This window comes from Artibeus jamaicensis, unplaced genomic scaffold, assembly GCF_021234435.1.
Source record: "Artibeus jamaicensis isolate MK-2021 breed Jamaican fruit bat unplaced genomic scaffold, CSHL_Jam_final contig_511, whole genome shotgun sequence".
Taxonomy (NCBI): domain Eukaryota; kingdom Metazoa; phylum Chordata; class Mammalia; order Chiroptera; family Phyllostomidae; genus Artibeus; species Artibeus jamaicensis.
Window position 1 is genome coordinate 3,845,903 of NW_026521866.1, and position 19,225 is coordinate 3,865,127.

The following is a 19,225-nucleotide window of genomic DNA, read 5'->3' on the forward strand; positions in this document are numbered from 1 at the left end:
ACTTTTTACTGTGGCTACTAGAAAATTTAAAATCAGATATGTGACTCCCATTATATTTCAACTGAATAGCACTGCATTAAACAAGTCCCAAACAGAATGTCTCCTTCCTCCCTGGACAAAATTCTTTCCCTGGTTTTGTTTTAATAAACAGGAGACAAGGAAAGAAAATGGAGGAATACAATGTGCAATTAAAAAGAGAAAATAAAATCGTTGTAATGCTTTGAAATGATCACTTTGATCTTCACTTGAAATAAAAAATTTTAGTATTTTTCAAAGACATATATATAATAAGTAGAGTGAATTTAAATGACATTGAAATACAACATTATATCAGTATTTGTAAAAACTGCTTAAGCTATAACTTAATAATCTGTACACGTTTCTAAATGCCCTACATTTAAATAAAATATTTTAAAATATAATGTTAACACTACACAAATTAATTTTATCCAAATCAAATGATTTCTGTGTATAAGGAAAAAAGATTCTTGCTTTTGTTTGCTTCCTAGAATGTTAAAGAAGTGAAATAAAAGCACCCTCCTCCTTTCATTTCCTGCCTTTAGAAGTCAGAGTTCAATGACATCATTTAAATACTACTCCTTCTCATAGGAAGCTCCTTGGCAACCTTTCACAGCTTGTCATGGGTTGCAGAATTCTCTCCATCTCCAATTGTTAAAAGGGCTCCTGTCCAGAACCAGAACAAAGAAATTTAAAACAGAAAACTTAACAAGCTCTTTAAATAGAAAATTTAAAGTTTCACGATCTCCTTCAATTCTTTTGCCAGCGCATTTCCTCAAAGCATTCTGCTCTTCTCTCTTCTCAAGGTAAAGTCAGATCTGGTAACCATGACCTCTGTAAAAACAACAGTGTCCACTTCTATACTTGGCAGTCATTATTAAAGGCCATCCCTACTGGCGCATGCCATGGGACCCCAGGCCCATTTCACAAATACAGGTTATTCATTCATTTTTAGTTAATTTATTAAATTTCTTTCTTGTGGAAGCTACTGAACAGTAATAAAAAATATATTTGAAAATATTTTTTAAAGTATCAAATAATGCAAATTACAATTGTCCTGCTCCTTTTTATTTCTTTGGTATTAACTACATAATTTTATTAACTATGCAGAGGAAATAATAAAATTTCAAGTTTAATGAATCAAAATTTATATAAATAACAGTGTTAAGAAAATAGCTACTGTTGCCTCTAAAGAGGGAATATTTATGTCCAGAGTGATGGGGGAGTCATGAGTTAGAAAGTTTTTGTTTCAGGTAATAGTTAATAAGCCTAATAGTTAGTGCATGTGAAAAGCTACTGTTTCAAGAACTGTGGATAAGGCCCACCCTGACTCCAGGAGACCACAAGCAATTGGTGTTTGTGCTCCAGAGGACACCATAAGGAATCAAGATGGTATCCAAGCCATTGTGTTCCAGGGAGAGATAGTCTACTGCCCAGGACACAGGACACAGATAAAGAAAATAACTAGTCAAGCCCTGGCTGGTGTGGCTCAGTGGACTGAGCACCAACCTGCAAACTGAAGGGTCGCCAGTTCAATGACCAGTCAGGGCACATGCCTGGGTTGCAGACGAGGTCCCCAGTGGGGGCCACGTGAGAGGCAACCGCACACTGGTGTTTCTCTCCCTCTTCTTCTCTCTCCCTTCCCCTCTCTCTAGAATAAATAAATAAATAAAGTCTTAAAAAAATAAAATAACCAGTCAGGGGAAGAAAGGATGTTTGCCGGACTGCAGCTTTTATCTGATTAACCTCCTTCCTGAATTCCAAATCTCTTACCTATACTTTTTCACCTATACGTTTGCCCACTTATAAAAAGGCTGGCTTGAAAGGAAATATAAGATAGTCTGTTAGGGTACAAACCCACCATCTTCTCAGATCACCAGCCATGTGAATGAAGCACCCATAAAGATTCAATCCCTGTCTCTGCTTACTGGGTCTGGCAGCCTGAGCGCTGGCTTTTCAGGCTTCAAAAGCAGAGAGCAAATTATGGCCAGTACCCACAGTCCTTTGTTTATGCCATACACAGAAAGATATCCTTTTAACTCAATTCTTCTTTCTGGGCTTTACAGTGAAATATGGGGACAGCCACAGGAGAAAAGAAAAGGGGCTCACATTGCACTAAAAAAAGAATTGAGGCTCAACATTAATAAGATCAACATCATCGCCGACACAAAATGGAAAGGCTTCCTACAGCATGTTCTCTTTAATACAATTTCATTTATAAAATGTAATGAAATAGTCATGACCCTATCCCCAACCACCTATTCATACACACATACCAGCTTCTCTCCCTCCCCCACTATCCAAAGAGAGTTTGATTTTGCCAGACCAGTTTCTAAGTCTTTTGTGCTATAGAGTGAAAACAATGAAAAGAAAGATACAGGATCAACGTGAAGGAAAGAAGAAAAGGAATGGGAAAATAAAAAGGCTATGAGCAACCTGATTTTGGACTATCATTTAGAGTAGTGAATCTAGGTATTAGCTAAAAAGGAAAAAAACAAAGGGCAGAGAGAAGAGCAGATGACAGGCTGGGCTCCAGACAAAGTGGAGTAAAATCCACTATGTATTTTGAGAGACACTTCTGAATGCTACACTGTGCTTATTTGCTACTCTGTGTAGATAGTGAGCAAGGTGGAGCCTCAAGCACTCCACCTTGAATTCAAGCACTCAGTGATCAAGTGTTAGAATTCAAAACCTATGGGAAGAAGACAAACTAGGACAGAGAGTGGCTTCATCAAACAAGTTAAGGTTCTGTTCCCTCATTCAGTTATGTAACATCTTCATGTGCTACTTCTTGTTAAGATTACTAATTAACCAATAATTCTATTCATTTTATAAAGGTAATATTCAAGGCAACATAAAAAATTTTTTTAAAAGATTTTATTTATTTATTTTTAGAGAGAGGGGGAGGGAAAGCGAAAGAGAAATATCAATGTGTGATTGCCTCTCACCAACCCCCTACTGGGGACCTGGCCTGCAACCCAGGCATGTGTCCTGACGGGGAACTGAACCAGCATCCTGTTGGTTCGAGGGCCAGTACTCAATCCACTGAGTCACACCAGCCAGGGCAACATGAAAATTCTTGAGGACAGTACTGTGTTCGCTATGATTAGCACAAAGTCTATAAATGCCAAGTACTGAACAAATGATGGCTGAATTCTGGAAAGTTTTTATATTTTTACCCATACTTCCTCATTCCTTTCACAACTCTTTTCATTTTCCTAGAATCTCTATTTTACCATGAGAATGTGCCCCCCGCCCCCGTAATAATTTCAAACTACAAGGCAAAGTGCTTACTAATTAACTGTAGATGTGAAGGCCACAATCTATAAAACTGTCCCACGAACTTCCTATTGCTGAAGAAAAATAAGAGTTATGTCAGATAAAAACCTCTGTGAACAAAAACATGGGAGTTCAGCAAGTAAAGTCAGTCATCGATTCCTAGTTTAAAAGCCAGATCTTATTCCTTTTAATATTACTCTAGAAAGTACTCTGGCAATAAAGTTGATATTCTAAATAGAAAATGATGCTAAGGAGAAACAAAATCAACTTGAAAATCACCTACAATAGACCAAGCTAAGGTTTGTTTCAATATACAGGAAATTTGTATTTCAACTTAAAATATAAATCACGTAAACAATCTCTCAAAAGTATCTGATTCAGCATTCAAATATTTAAATATTCTCTCATAAAACAGCTTTGAAATAAATTATTTAGTTTGGGTGATTACTCCACTCTTTGACTCTGAGTTCTATTTAAACAATGTTTAAGAGAAACAGCAAGAAAATAAAAGAAATTTAAACTGGAAATGAAGAAATAAAGCTATCTCTACTCACACTTGACATGATCTTATACACAGCAAATCCTAAGGAATCTTTTTTAAAAACCTATTAAAACTAATAAATGAACTTAACGAGGTTGCAGGATACCAAATCTTAGTATAAAAATCAATTGTACTTCAAAATACTTGCAATGAAGAGTCTGAAAATGAATTTAAGAAAACAATCTCATTTATAATAGAATCAAAACAAATAAAATACTTAACCATAAATTTAACAAAAGCAATGCAAAACTTATACTATGAAAACTACAACAATCTTGAAAGGAATGAAGGAAGATCTGAACTAATGGGGAGATAACCTGTGTTAATGAGCTGGAAGGCTCAGCACTAAGGTGGCAACAAGACCTAAAGCCAACTAAAGATTCAAGCCAAGCCTTGGCTGGTGTAGCTCAGGGGACTGAGCACAGGCCTGCAAACCAAACAGTCTTTGGTTTGATTCTCAATCAGGGCACATGCCTGGGTTGTGGGCCAGGTCCCCAATAGTGGCACAGGAGAGGCAACTACAAGCACACATTGATGTTTCTCCCTCCTTTCCCCTCTCTCTCTAAAAATTAATAAATAACATCCTGAAAAAAATTCAAGATAATCTCTGTCAGAATCCCAGCTAGCTTCTTTGCAGGAGTGACAAGTTTATTCTAAAATTCACATGGAGGCCCTGGCCAGGTAGCTTAGTTGGTGAGAGTTTCATCTCCATATGCCAAGGTTGTGGTTTTGATCCCTGGTCAGCACACATAGAACTGATCAACGAATGCATAATAAGTGGAACAAAAGAAAAATCAATGTTTCTTTATCTCTCCCACAAATCGATCAACAAATAAAGAATAACAAAATCATATAAAATTCACACGGAGAGGCAATGGACCCAGTAGAGCCTAAATAATCTTGAAAACAAAGAACAAAGGGTACTCATACTTCCAGATTCAAAAAATTACTAGAAAGCAATGGTATTCAAGGTAGCATGGCACTGGAATGAGAAAATAGATTTGAGATTCAAGAAATAAATCAACACATCTATGGTCAACTGATTTTTGACAAGGGTGCCAAGACCATTCAATATGGAAAAAACAGTCTCATCGAAATATAGTGGAACATCTGCATATATACATTCAAAAGAATAATGTTAGACCCTTATTAACTTCATATCATATATAAAACTTAATTGAATCAGAAACCTAAGTATAAAAACTAAAATTATAAAAAGATACAGAGGTAAATGTTCATGATCTTGAATTTGGTGGTAGATTCTCAGATATAACACCAAAAGAAAAAATATATACTGGCCTTTATCAAAATTGAAAACTTGAGCTTGAAAGAATACCATCAAGAAAATAAAAAGAGGATCCAAGATGGCAGAGGGGTAGGCGGAAGCTACACTAACCTCCTTTCAGGGCCAATCTGGAATTACAGCTAAATTATAGAGGAATCATCCTGAATAACCAAGTAAATACTAAGTAGAGAGAAGCCTTATGACCAAGGACAGACAGAGGAACTTACTTCACCACAATGTGACTGGTATGGTGTGAGGAGGAGATACAAGAAGGTAGGCTGGGCTCCTATAGGAAGCAGCTGAATGTCCAGAGGGATATTTTAGCAGCTGGGCAGGGAGTTCACCTGAGAAGTGTGAGGTCTAAACCATAACTGGGCTCCACAACCCATAGCACCAGTGCTGGAAAGGAATTCACATAACATCCAGCTGTGAAAGCAGCAGGATTTCTGTCTGCCAGGGAGAAATGACCAGAGACTCAGGGACCCTCTTGAAGGACCAAAGCATAAAATTTCATTTGCAGCCACTTAGCCTGGGTGCCAGCAAAGGGAGGGCAGAGTAGACTAGAGATTCTTGAGGAGAATCTGGGGTGAGTGGCTCTGGGGAGAGAACTGAAGAAACAACCACTAGGACCTGTGCTGTCATTCCCCACACTGCAGGAGCCATCTCTCTCAGGCAGAGCACTCCTCTCCAAATGGCATCAACCTGAGAAGAAGCAATAGCCTTGCCTACAGGAATTGTTCTGCCCTACCCTGTGGAGCTTAAGCCAAGCTGCAGATTACACCTTGATTAGTATAGCAAATGGTCATTTTTAACAACAGATTAGTTTAACATCTACCATGGAAAAAACAAAGAAGCAGCCAAAATAAAAAAATGAAGAAACAGACTCCAAATAAAAGAACAAGAGAATTCTTCAGAAGAAGAACTAGATGAAATAGAGGAGAGCAATTTATGAGATAGTGTTTAGAGTAATGATTATAAAAATACTGAATCGCAGGAAAAAAGACATAGAAACCATTAAAAAGGAAGTCAGAAATAAAGAATGCAATATCAGAAATCAATAACCACTGGAATGAATACACAGTAGTAAGTCAGATGAAGAAGAGGATCAAATTAGTGATTTGGAAGACAAGGTAAGAAAAAAATGCCCAGGCAGAGTACCAAAAAGAAAAAAGAATTTTTAAAAATGAGGAGAGCTTAAGAAACATTTTGGACAACATGAAGCATAACAACATCCCTGTGACAGGAATACAAGAAGAAAGTGAGAAAGGGATCAAGAACCTATTCAAAGAAATAATAACTGAAAACTTCCCTAATCCTGTGAAGGAAAAAGACACACAAGTCCAAGAAGCTCAGAGTCCCAAACAAGATGCCTCTCCCAGTAATATCAGCCTGTGGGGGAAGGAATACCCACACCCACCAGAATTTCTCTGCTCCAAAGAGGCCTATGACAAGATACATCATAATTAAAATAACAAGGCTTAAAAACAAGGACAGAATCCTAAAAACTGCAAGAGAAAAGCAGATAGTTACCTAAAAGGGAGCAACAATTACACTGTCATCTGATTCTCATCAGAAACATTTCAGAACAGAAGGGTGTGGTGTGAAATATTCAGAGTGATGAAGAGCAAGGACTTACAGCCAAGGCTACTTCATCCAGCAAGGTCCTTCTACCTACCTGGAAGGTTCTACCCCAAATATCTAAACCCTTTGTCTCAGCCAAGTTCGTCTTTTATACAAAGATGTATATATCCCCTAAGTATAGCCCATAATATACACTCAATGAATAAGCCAACATTTTTTAAATCCTCACTTGAGGACACTTTTTTCATAGTTTTGAGAGACAGAGGAAGGGATGTGACAGAGAAGCATTGACTGGTTGCCTCCTTGTACATGCCTGAACCAGTGAACCTGAACTGGGGATCAAACCCACAACCTAGGCATGTGCCCTGACCAGGATTTGAACCTGCATCTTTTTGGTTATGGGATGACATGTCAACCAACTGAGTCACATGGGCCAGGGCAATAAGTCAATTTTTAATGTACATATTAGATATCTAGAGGAATATTCTAAACAGCCATTATCATTAGATGTTAGGGTATAAAGTTTTTACTTTCTCCTCTATAGCTTACTGTGATGTTTTAATTTTTAAAACAAGTATATATCATTTTTACAAATGAGTAAAGGTACAGTTGGCCCTTGAACAACATAGGTTTGAACTGTGGGGGTTCACTTATAGTCAGATTTTTTTCAATAAATACAGTCAGCCCTTCATATCTGTGGGTTTCACACACACAGATTCAAGTAAATGCAGATCAAAAACGTTACTTTCACATTCCCAAATGCAGATTCCCAACAGAGGCAAAGGGGAGACTATAGAATCAAAAATTATATGAGAATTTTAGATTGTGTGAAGGGATTGGTGCCCCTAATTCCATGCATTATTCAAAAGCCAACTGTATTTTGAAAAAATAAATTAAAATCTAGACCCTTCGCACTGATACCATGACCATTGTATTATCTGTGCTAAAACAAAACAAAATAAAAACAACCACTAATTTTTATTTTATATTTAAACTTTTCATTAAGGTAGACTGATATAGCCCCCCCGACAAGGCAAATTATTGAGCAAATGTTCTACTCTGTTATCAAAGTACTTGGGTGCTTAGATTTCCTGAAAGGCAAACTTTCTACTCCTTCAAGAAAAAGTGTTACTCCCAGATAATTCTGGTTATTCTAAAATCCTTTGCCAGATTATACTGTCACTGATCTTCAAAAGTAAGAACTATACAAAGGAACACCATTTATAAAAATTTTGTATCCTATGGTCATACCATGTCCCCTCTATTTAAGACATTCATGACTGTAACACAAGCTATTTTGGTAATAAATAATATCTGAGACAGAGATAACAGAGGGAATAATGATGGGGGAGACAGAGAAGAGGCAGGGATGGAGGGAGAAATGAATTTAAAATATGCCAAGCAGCTATCATAATGCTTCCCCCACCTCATCTACATCAGATGATACATGACATCTAAGTAAGATTATCCACTTATCACATCAATAATATCTCACTACCACTCTGGCTGGTGTGGCTCAGTTGGTTAGAGCCCTGTAAACCAAAAGGTAACAGGTTCAATTCCCACTCATGTCATATGGGTAGGCTGCAGTTTCAGTCATGGTCAGGGCATGTGGGCCAACTGATGTTTCTCTTTCACATCAATGTTTCTCTCCCTCTCTCTCCTACTCTCTTCCTCTCTCTCTCAAAAATCAGTAAGCACATCCTCAGGTGAGGATACTAACTCTGCACTACCAAAGTTTGGAGCACTACCAAACTCTACAGGTGAGGATACTAACTCTGCACTACCAAAGTTTGGAGCACTACCAAACTCTACAGGTGAGGATACTAACTCTGCACTACCAGAGTTTGGAGCACTACCAAGCTCTACTAACATTAACAGTAAGAAGTAGCAACTCAAAGACAGACACATTTACTCTGAGGAAACACAAACCCACTTCCAGACCATGTAAGTTAATATCAATAAGGTGGCCATGTAAATTTGGACAGATTTGGGGTCTGTAATCCAGAAAGACAGAAAGTAGAATATGAGCATCCTTTCTGTTCCTTTTACCTACTGACCACAAAGAAAATGCTGTAGTTACCAGCAGTTAATGGAGCTTATTCTTCCAATCCTTTATTGTACACATATCCTTTTAACTTTTATCCATGCAAGTCCATATATAAAACCTTAAAGGTTTAAAAGCAGACAAAGCCTTCTGCTAAAACAGATCTGACATTATAACTACCTTTTTGTTTCTGCTAGCAATTCCAAAATGCACTTAGTTTGATATCAAATACTATTTTGCAATCACATAAAACAGGCTCATCATGCAGCTAAAGTTGTGCACGGATACAAACATTTTATTAAAATATCGCATATTTCTTACAAACATGAAAGGTTTGAGTCAGGTTTTTGAGTTACTTTGAAAATTAACTAAGGACCCATGGACATAGACAACAGTGTAGTGATTGTGGTGGGTGGAGGTGGAAGAGGGTATAGAGAGGATAAATAGTAATGGGAAAATACATAAAAATGAACTATTAAAATGACAGCCCTGACTCAAGCCAGAGCTTCAAGTAGCAAAGACTGATTCCATTATGTTTAGCAGAGATCTTGAGATCAACTGATAAACATAAGTGGAAAATAAATAAATAAATAAATAAATTCAACGAGGTGCTCTCAAATGTCAAAGTGCAGTGAACTGATAAAGGTAAAGGTGAAAGACACATTTTTAATAACATATTCTGTGTTAAAACAGTGAACACCTACACACTACTACAGTTTAGTTTGGGCTGCTTAGGAAGCAAAATTTTTTCATGTAGTACAGTTTGTGTCAAAAACTGTAGATAATTAGAATGGAATTCTGATGTATTGCTTAGCTTATTTGCAAAATGAGTCTTGGATTTACTGAAAAAGCAAATTAATCCTAGGTCTGATTTCCCAGCAGGTCAAATATATAGATAATTCTTGAGCAGTTGGGTTTTTGTTGTTAGTATCTCTCCATTTATTAGCTCACAATAATACACAGCCCCTGGATGGGGAAGGGGCAGGAGAAGCCATGACAGGGTAGGTTGGAAGGTGAGGCAGCACGTGCTTCCCTGGCTCCTCTTTCCTCTGTGCTTTGGGTGTGGGGGGTGGGGGGGAGGAAGATAGTGGTCTCCCCCTTACTCTCCAGAATGTAAACAATAGCAGGTGTAAAAAAATAAAAATACAAAAGACAGGAAGAAGGTCCCAGACATCCCCCTACCCTGGGGTCTTCCCTATTACCAGTTGAAATCCCCTCACTGTCCCATCCACCAAAGGTCCCTCAGTCCTAGAGGCTTCCTGGCACTGGCAACACTCCCAAGAACAGAGTCCGGGGCTCAGAATTGCTGGGCAAGCTACTTACACAAGCTTACACAGGTGACAGGAGACAGGCTCCTTGCTGGTACACAAGGTCAGCTGGTATATCTAACCCTGGGCATGGGGCTCCAGCTGGAGGAGACAGTCCACTTAAAGGGCTTAAGTCTGTGGACTCGTCCCCATGAAGTTCTTAGGGTTGAGGTCCACATTGCCAGGAGAGCAAGACCCAAACCCCAGGAGCTTGGCCTTAGTGACTTCAGCATCCGTGGGGTGGTTGGCTTGAAGATTTTCTATGCCTTCTATTGGGGGAGACTCAGCTGTTGGCTAGAAGAACTTGTTGATGGTCACTGGAGCATTGGGGTGAAGGGCTGAGGGGCTTCCCCATACCTTGTAGCATGCTGACAGTAGTGGAGGCATCAGGAAGACCTGCAGACACTTAATATTGAGTACCTACACATCTGGTCTACACAGCAAGCTGAGTTTGGAGGTCTCCAGGGTGGATAACAGTGGGCATTAAGTTCTGGAACTGTACCAAGGCCTTGATGCCACAGAAGAGACATGTGGCCCAAGTTTTTCCACGACTCAGACTTGACTTCAATCTGCAGCAGCTGGTTCTAAAACAGGACCCCATTGTTCTTTCACATGAACTTAGCAATTTATCGGCTTCTGGGATGAGCAGGCCAATTTCCTTAGGAGCTGGGCACAGAAAGGCCTCCTCGGAGATGGGCTCCAGGCTGAGCTGGAAAGCCAGGTCATTGGAGGAGATACCACCAGGAGGTTGCCTGCACCAAGGGAGCCTGGGGTGCCTCCTGGGGTGCCAAGAGGTTGCCTGCACTCAAGGGAGCCTGGGGTGCCTGGGGCAGAGGGTGAGGGTGCACACATGGTGCAAGGGGTGGGAATCCACACTCCCACTGATGTCACTGCTGCTTGGGTCCCTCAAAACGTCATCTAGGGTGCTACCAGCCTCTGGATCCTTCCTGTATTTCAGTTTGGCCAAGATGGACAATTCATACTCAGGGAAGAATGGTGTCTCCTCCAGGCACTGTGGCTAGGACACCCGTGCCAGCCACCAAGCTGAGGATGAGGTCCTTGACCACACATTGTGCAACACGATGCATTGCACAGCTGGGAGATAACCCACAGCATGACCTGGATAGTGGCCTTGGTCTCCAGGAAGAGTCTGATGAACTTGATACAGGTGGACAGCATCAGAGTCCACATCACCACACTGTACAAGTAAAACCTGGAGTGCAGCAATAAGAATTGCACTGGAGGGCTGGAGTGGGGGTCCCCAGCAATGAGGTTCCCAAACTCCCCAAGGATGTAGCCACTAACATTCGCCATGTTCTCATGACAGGCTGGGGCCTGAAGTACCTCAAAGATGGTTGTGGCAGTATAGCCCTGAGCATCATAGCAGCTGGTGACAATCTGCAGCATGCCGTACCACATCTCGTCTCTCACACAGTCACCTGCAATGTAGATGAGGTTGAGGACAGTGTTCATATACTAGCTATAGTCTGCTGCATATTTCTCAGCCAGATGGCCACCTTCAGGATGATCTCCTCACAAATGGTATAGTTGGCTGTTGCCAAGTACCACAGCATCTCAACATGATCTGCTTGGTGTTGCTCCAGTCGCACATGGGTAGAGGTCAGCCACCTGCTATAGCACTCTTACAACCACTTTATCCTCAGAGTGTTGATGACGATGTCCATGTGGGTCTTGACTGCCTCATGGACAAACTCAGAGCTGGCCAGTGTGCACATGTTCTCCAGGGCCAGGTAGCACTGGTTGGTCTCCTGGTGCTATAGAAACTCACCCAGTTTATTACAGGCCCATGCCAGAAGACTGCGCTCACTGTCATAGTGGATGATGAGGCTGATGGTCTTGGACAGGACAACATTCTTGGCACTGGAGTGCTGGACCTTCTTGAACTTGAATGGTCCATAGAGCTTGGTGAACATGGTCTCCAGACACTCAGTCGGCCTCCCCTTCATGGCCACATCCTCTGGCAAAGGGCAGCAGTGCAACAGCCATAGGAGCTTTACCAAGAGCCAGGATGCAGGGACAAAGTAGTAGATGTAGTCTTAGAGGTAGGTGAAGGTTAAAGAGACAATCCACCTCAGGCAAGACACAGGGAGATGCAAGTCTTAACGTTATTCACACTCTTCTTGCAGAGACAGGTGACAGGTGGTGAGGCTGACAGCAGCAGTGACCGTGCCCATGTGCTAGTCATTGAGCAGGTGCAAGACATGGGCCATCCACTCACCCATGCATACCAGGTCAGGTGAGGCCTTGTAGAGCCACAGCAGGCACTGGGTCAGGCTCTGATTCATGCTGTCCTGGTGTCCTCAGCCACCAGGATGCAAGGGATAGCAGCAGCAAAGAAAGGCCTCATCCATCTCACAGTTGCTCACATTGGTGATGCAATGCAGGGCCAGACATATGAGGGTGGGGTTACAGCTAGGAAGGTCATTCCTATTTCTCAAAAAAGATTTTGTGTATTTAATTTTTAGAGAGAGGGGAAGGGAGGGAGAAAGGGAGGGAGAGAAACATTGATGTGAGAGAGCAACACTGACCAGTTCCTCTTGTACAAACCCCAATTGGGGACTGAACCCACAACCCAGGTATGAGCCCTGACTGGGAATTGACCAGGCAACCTTTCAATTTATAGGACGACCACTATCCAACTGAGCTACACTGGTCAGGACTACCCAGGTCATTCTTATGTCGCTGTTGATGAGCTGGATCAGTTGAGAGTTCAGAGTTCACTGGCACTGAGATGAACAGGCAACCTATCTGCTTCTGTGTACTGGTTGGAGCTAAGAAAGTTCACAGCATCCATGTGACCAAAGTCAATGCCATGGCTAAGCAGAAAGATTAAAAGTAGTTTACACACATATTTCTTCTTACTGTAGCCATCCAAGGCTTTTGAACTTGGAGCAAATATCAGCCAGTTTCTTGTTGATTCTCTTAACCTCCACGCCCTTGCAGTTCCAGATATCAGAGATGAATACTGTGAGCCCTGCGTTTCATCATCCTTGGACACAGCCAGCATGATAGGAATAGTATCAGCTCTAGGCCTGGCCAGGCAAGGCACAGCACATTGGGGGCTGGCAAGTGGGGACTGATTAAGACTTGAGCAGTTCTGAGTACTTTAGAATCAGACTATTTCACAAATGACTATAGTACAGAACCCTATATTCACGTAACCACTGGGGTTGAAAGTTCATGGACTATGTTCACTCCTCTGCCCAGTTTACATCTAGCAGAAACACATTCCTTGACTACATAATGCCAGGAATGGAAACAGACACAGATAAGAGAAATATACAGAATAAAGAGATACTCAGGCATTTCACTGTCCCAAATTAGGCACTAAAGTAATTATCAGCATTGCACAGATACCTTACATTACAGATAAAGGCTGAATAAGAGAAACCTGAATGAACTGGCTATAGTCACTTAGACAAGTTAACCTCTCTACACTTTAGCTCTCATTGACAAAATACAAATAATAAAAATATCCACTTCATAAATTTGTTATAAGAATTAAATTAGTTAATGTCTATAACAATAGTTAGCATATAGTAAGCTCTAAAGTATATTTTAAAGATGAATGTTGGGCTGGCTCTACCTAATACGCAGAAGCAAATGTAGGGAAGCAGACAAAATGAAGAGAAAAGAAATATGTTTCAAGTGAAAAAACAGAACAAAACTCCAGAAAAAGAACTAAACAAAATGGCGGCCAAAAATCTACCAGGTGCATCCCTGGCTGGTGTGGCTCAGCTGACTGAACATCCGCCTGGGAACCAAAGGTACAATGCCTGGGTTGTAGACCAGGTCCCCTGTTGGGACTGTGCAATAGGCAACCAATCAATGTTTCACTCACACACTGATGTTTCTCTTACATGTTGATGTTCTCCACCTCTCTTTCTCCATTCCTTCCCCTCTCTCTAAAATAAATAAAAATTAAATGGGACAACTGTAATGGCATCATCAATAAAATATATTAAAATTTTTTAATTAAAATAAAATAAAAATAAATAAAAACATTTAAAACTTTTTATTAAAAAGGAACCTACCAGATGCAGAGTTCAAAACACTGGTTATAACGATGCTCAATGATCTCAGAGAGAACTTCAACAAATAAAATATAACAACTGAGATAGAAAAAAATAAACAAGAACCAACTAGAAATGAAGACTATAGTAACTAAAATGAAGACTGCATTACAGGAAATCAAGCAGAAGATCAAGAAAGCAATTTGGAAGATAAGACAGTAGAAAACACTCAGAACAGCAAAAAGGAAAAAAGAATTCATGAAAACAAGGATAGTTTAAGGATCCTCTAAGACAACGTCAAGCATATTAACCTTCACATCATGGGATACTAGAGAGAGAAGAGAGGACAGGAACTGAAAAACTTTGTGAAAAAATAATGATGGAAAATTTCCCAACCTGGTAAAGGAAAGTCCAGGAAGTCCAGACTTGATATACAAGTCTAGGAAGCACAAAAACTACCAAACAAGATTACACCAAAAAGGCCCATGCCGAGACACATCATAATTAAAATACCAAAGGTTAAAGACAAAGTGTGACTCTTTTTTAAAACCTTGTATTTAATGATTTTAGAGAGGAAGAAAGGAAGGGAAGGATGGAGGGAGGGAGGGAGGGAGGGAAGGACAATGGGAGGAAGGAAGAGAGAAATATCAATTTGTTGTTCCACTTATTTATGCATTGTTTGGTTGATTCTTGTATGTACCCTGACTGGAATTCAAATGCACAACCTTTGCATATCAGGATGACACTCTAATCAATCAAGCTACGGCGAAAGAGAAAGTCTTAAAAGCAACTGAGAAAGGCAGTTAGTTATCTACAAGGGTGCCCCCTTAAGAGTGTAAGCTGATTTCTCACAGAAACTTTTCAGGCCAGAACAGATTGACACAATATATTCAAAGAGATGAAAATCAAGGACCTACAACCAAGACTACTCTGCCTAGCAAAGCTATCATTTAGAACCAAAGGACAGCTAAAGAGCTTCCCAAACAAGAAAAAAGCTCCAGGAGTTCATCACTGCCATACCAGTATTACAAAAAAAATGTTAAAGGGTCTTTCTCAAGAAGAAGAAAGAAGAAGGAAAATATCAAAAATATAAATAAAATGGCAATAAATACAAATCATCCATATGTTCATTGCAGCATTATTTACAATAGTTTAGATAAAGAAGCAACCTAATAGATGGTTGCATCAATAGATGAATGGATAAAGAAGTGGTGCATATATATAATGCAATATGACTCAGCCATAAAATAAAGAATGAAATCTTGCCACCTGCAACAACAGGGATGGACTAAGACTCCAGCAGGGGTATCTAACCTGTGGCCCAGGATGGCTATAAATGCAGCCCAACATAAAATTGCAAATATACTTAAAACATTTTTTTTGCTCATCAGTTTTCACTGGTATTGTGTATTTAATATGTGGCCTAAGATAACTCTTCTTCCCATGTGGCCCCGAGATGCCAAAAGGTTGGACACACCAGAGGGTACTGTGCTGAATGAAATAAGTCAGACAGAGAAAGTCAAATGCCATATGGTTTCATTTAAATATGGAAAGTAAAAAAGAATATAAACAGCAAAACAGAAACAGACCCATAGATACAGAGAACTATTTTCATGGTTGCCAGATGGGAGGGGGATTGGGAGAATGAGTGAAAAAGGTGAAGGGATTAAGAAGTACAACTGGTAGTTACAGAATAGTCATGGAGATGTAAAATATAGCAAATAATACCATTATAAGTATGTATAGTGTCAGATGGGTATTAGATTTACCGGGGTGATCACTTCATAAGTTATATAAATGTTTAATTACTGGGTTGTACACCTGAAACTAATATAAAACTGTACATCTACTGTAACTGAAAAATAAAAATTATTTTTAAAAAGATGCATGTTGGAATGAAAAAGAGTAAGTATTTATGTAAAGCATATATGAAACCTATTTCCAAATATGAACATGAATGTTTTTAATAATTTCCCTCACTAAACCTTAAATATTTCTGCTATGCAATTTTTAAAAATTAGCTCTATCAAGATTGAAGTATTAATAAAAAGTTAACTTTATAAAATGCTTCAACCTATTCCACTTAATATACAACCAATCCACCAAGGGGAATACCAGGATTGTTTTAGCTATTCATTTAACCTTTTTTGCTAAACGGAAAGGGCTTCTGAGTGCTGCATAATTAGTGGTGTTTAACAGAAGACAGGAATGTATGATATTTGGAAAATTAAAACAGTGAAAAAGTATCAATTAAATACTTGAATATTCAAATTCTTTGTTTTAGTATTTTTAAGAGCTTGGCAATTTTCTTCAATTTTAAGAGTATAACCCATAAAACTATTTAAATAATACCAGTAAGAAAAACTTGTAAAATAGGGGGTAAAACTCTCCCTAAACTATGGATTAGGAATGCTTCTTTGGCACACAAGTACCCACAAATACAGATGAGTCATTTCAGAGTTTATAAATATAAGTCTGAGCCACTCCTAGAGAGGGAGAGGTTAGGGTAACACACTGTTTGAAAAAAAGGGGCACAATACAAACCAGTGGTTGCCAAAGACTGATGGAAGAGGAGGGAATAACAACAAGGGAAATGCGGGGAATTTTGAGGAGTGATAGAACTTGATTGTGAAAATGGTTAACACAACTTAATGTACTGTAAAAACTCAATTGTAATTGAAGAGATTAAATTTTTTTAAAAACTTATTTATTTTTAGAGAGGGGAAGAAAAGGAGAAAGAAAGGGAGAGACACATCAATGTGTGGTTGCCTCTCAAGTGCCCCCTACAGGAAACCTGGCTCACATCCCAGGCATGTGACCTGACTGGGAATCAAACCAGTGACCCTTTGGTTCACTGGCTGGTGCGCAATCCGCTGAGTCACACCAGCCAGGGCTAAAAAGATTAAATTTTCAGGACTTCCAGCCAAGATTGAGATGTAGGCAGATATTTTGACTCCTTGCACAACCAAAAGAAGACAAAAAAATTTAAAAACAAAAAATACCCAGAACTGCCAGGAAACCGAACTATATGGAAGTCTGACAACCATGGAGTTAAAGAAGAAACATTCATTCAGACTAGTAAGAGGGGAGGAGACAGGCAGCCAGATGGAGAGGACAGTGAAGCAAGGTGGCAGCTGGAGGTCCTGGGAGAGCAAGATGGTGGCGGGTAGACCAGGCAGTCCCACATTTGCATGCAGATAAACTGGGAGGAACAACTGGGGAACGAGACAGACTGCAAAACCTAGGGTACCAGTGCAGGGAAATAAAGCCTCAAAACCTCTGGCTAGAAAAATCTGTGGGCATTGCAATAGTGAGAGAAACTTCCAGTCTCACAAGAGAGTTTGTTGGAAAGACCCATGGGGTGTTACGATGGACACAAAACTACCCACTTGGTATTCAGAACCAGAGGGCCCTATCTGCTTGTGGGTATTCAGGGAAATGACTGAAAGCTGGCGCAAGCTAAGCAAGCAGCATTGTTCACTCTAGGTCCCCTCCCACACATACAGTGCCACAACACAGCTACCTGGGTTGCCTGGCCCTGGCCAACAGCTAAGGCTCCACCCCTTACAACATAAGGATCATGCCCAGACAAAAAAAAATTATGGCCCAAATGAAAGAACAGGTCAAAGCTCCAAAAATAGAACTAAGTGATGAAAAGATAGTCAACCTATCAGATTCAGAGAGTTCAAAACAGTGACAATCAGGATGCTAACAGAAATAGTTGAGTATGGCTGCAAAATGGACGAAAAAGTGAAGGCTATGCAAAGTGAAATAAAGAGAAATGTACAGGGAACCAAAAGTAAAAGGAAGAAAACCAGGACTCAAATCAATGATTTGGAGCAGAAGGGAGAAATAAACATTTGACCAGAACAGAATGAAGAAACAAGAATTCAAACAAGTTAGGAAAGGCCTAGGAACCTCTGGGACACCTTTAAACATCCCAACATCTGAATCATAGGGGTGTCAGAAGGAGAAGAAGAAGAGCGAGACATTGAAAACTTATTTCAAAAAATAATGAAGGAAAGCTTCCCCAATCTGGCAACAGAAAGAGACTTCCAGGAAGTCCAGGAAGCTCAAAGAGACCCAAAGAAGTTGGACCCAAAGAAGCACACACCAAAGCACAGCATCATTTAGTTACCCAAGATTAAAGATAAGGAGAAAATCTTAAAAGTAGCAAAAGGAAAAGGAGAGAGTTACCTACAAAGGACTTCTCATAAGACTATCAGCTAATTTCTCAAAAACAACAAGAACAAAAACTTGCAGGCAAGAAGGGGCTGGAAAGAAGTATCTGAAGTCATGAAAGGCAAGGACCTACATTCAAGATTACTCTATCCAGAAAAGCTATCATTTAGAATGGAAGGGCACATAAAGTGCTTCCCAAATAAGGTGAAGTTAAAGGAGTTCATCTTCACCAAGCTCTTATTATATGAAATGTTAAAGGGACTTATCTAAGAAAAAGAGGATGATCAAAAATATGAACAGTACACCTGGCTGGTGTAGCTCAGTGGATTGAGCACGGGCCTGCGAACCAAACAACTTTGGTTAGATTCCCAGTCAGGGCACATGCCTGGGTTGCAGGCCACTTCCCAGCAGGGGATGAATGAGAGGCAACCATACATTGATATTTCTCTCCCTCTCTCCTTCCCTTCCCCTCTAAAGATAAATACATAAAATATTTTTTAAAATATGAACAAAAAAATGACAACAAACTCACAACTATCAAAAACCAAACCTAAAAAAAGAAAAACAAGCTACAGAAACAATAAGAACAGGAACAGAGTCACAGAAATGGAGATCACATGGAGAGTTATCAGTGGGGAGGGGGAGGCAGGAGAATGGGGAAATGAACAGGAAATAAGAAGCATAAATGGTAGGTACAAAATAGCCAGCAGAGGTTAAGAATAATATAGGAAATGCAGAACCCAAAGAATTTATATGTACAACCCATGGACATCAACTAAGAGGGTTGGGGGAATACTTGTGTGAGGGGGGTGCAGGGAGGAGGAGAATGAGGGGACAAAAAATGGGACAACTGTAATAGCATAATTAATGAACAAAAGGGTGGTACATGAAGCTTTGCCCAGGCACAAACACTCCTTCCCCCTCGCTTCTTCCCTAGAATACCCCTTCCTG

At 39.9% G+C, this 19,225-nt stretch overlaps 1 protein-coding gene and 1 pseudogene across 3 annotated transcripts in view; both read right to left on the reverse strand.

Annotated features, from left to right (window-relative positions):
* The window catches only part of SPIRE1 (spire type actin nucleation factor 1), a 310,943-nt gene that overhangs the window by 256,314 nt on the left and 35,404 nt on the right, over positions 1-19,225 (reverse strand). The gene's annotated exons all lie outside the window — the stretch shown is intronic.
* LOC119035829 (AP-2 complex subunit alpha-1-like) lies at positions 9,952-13,086 on the reverse strand (annotated as a pseudogene).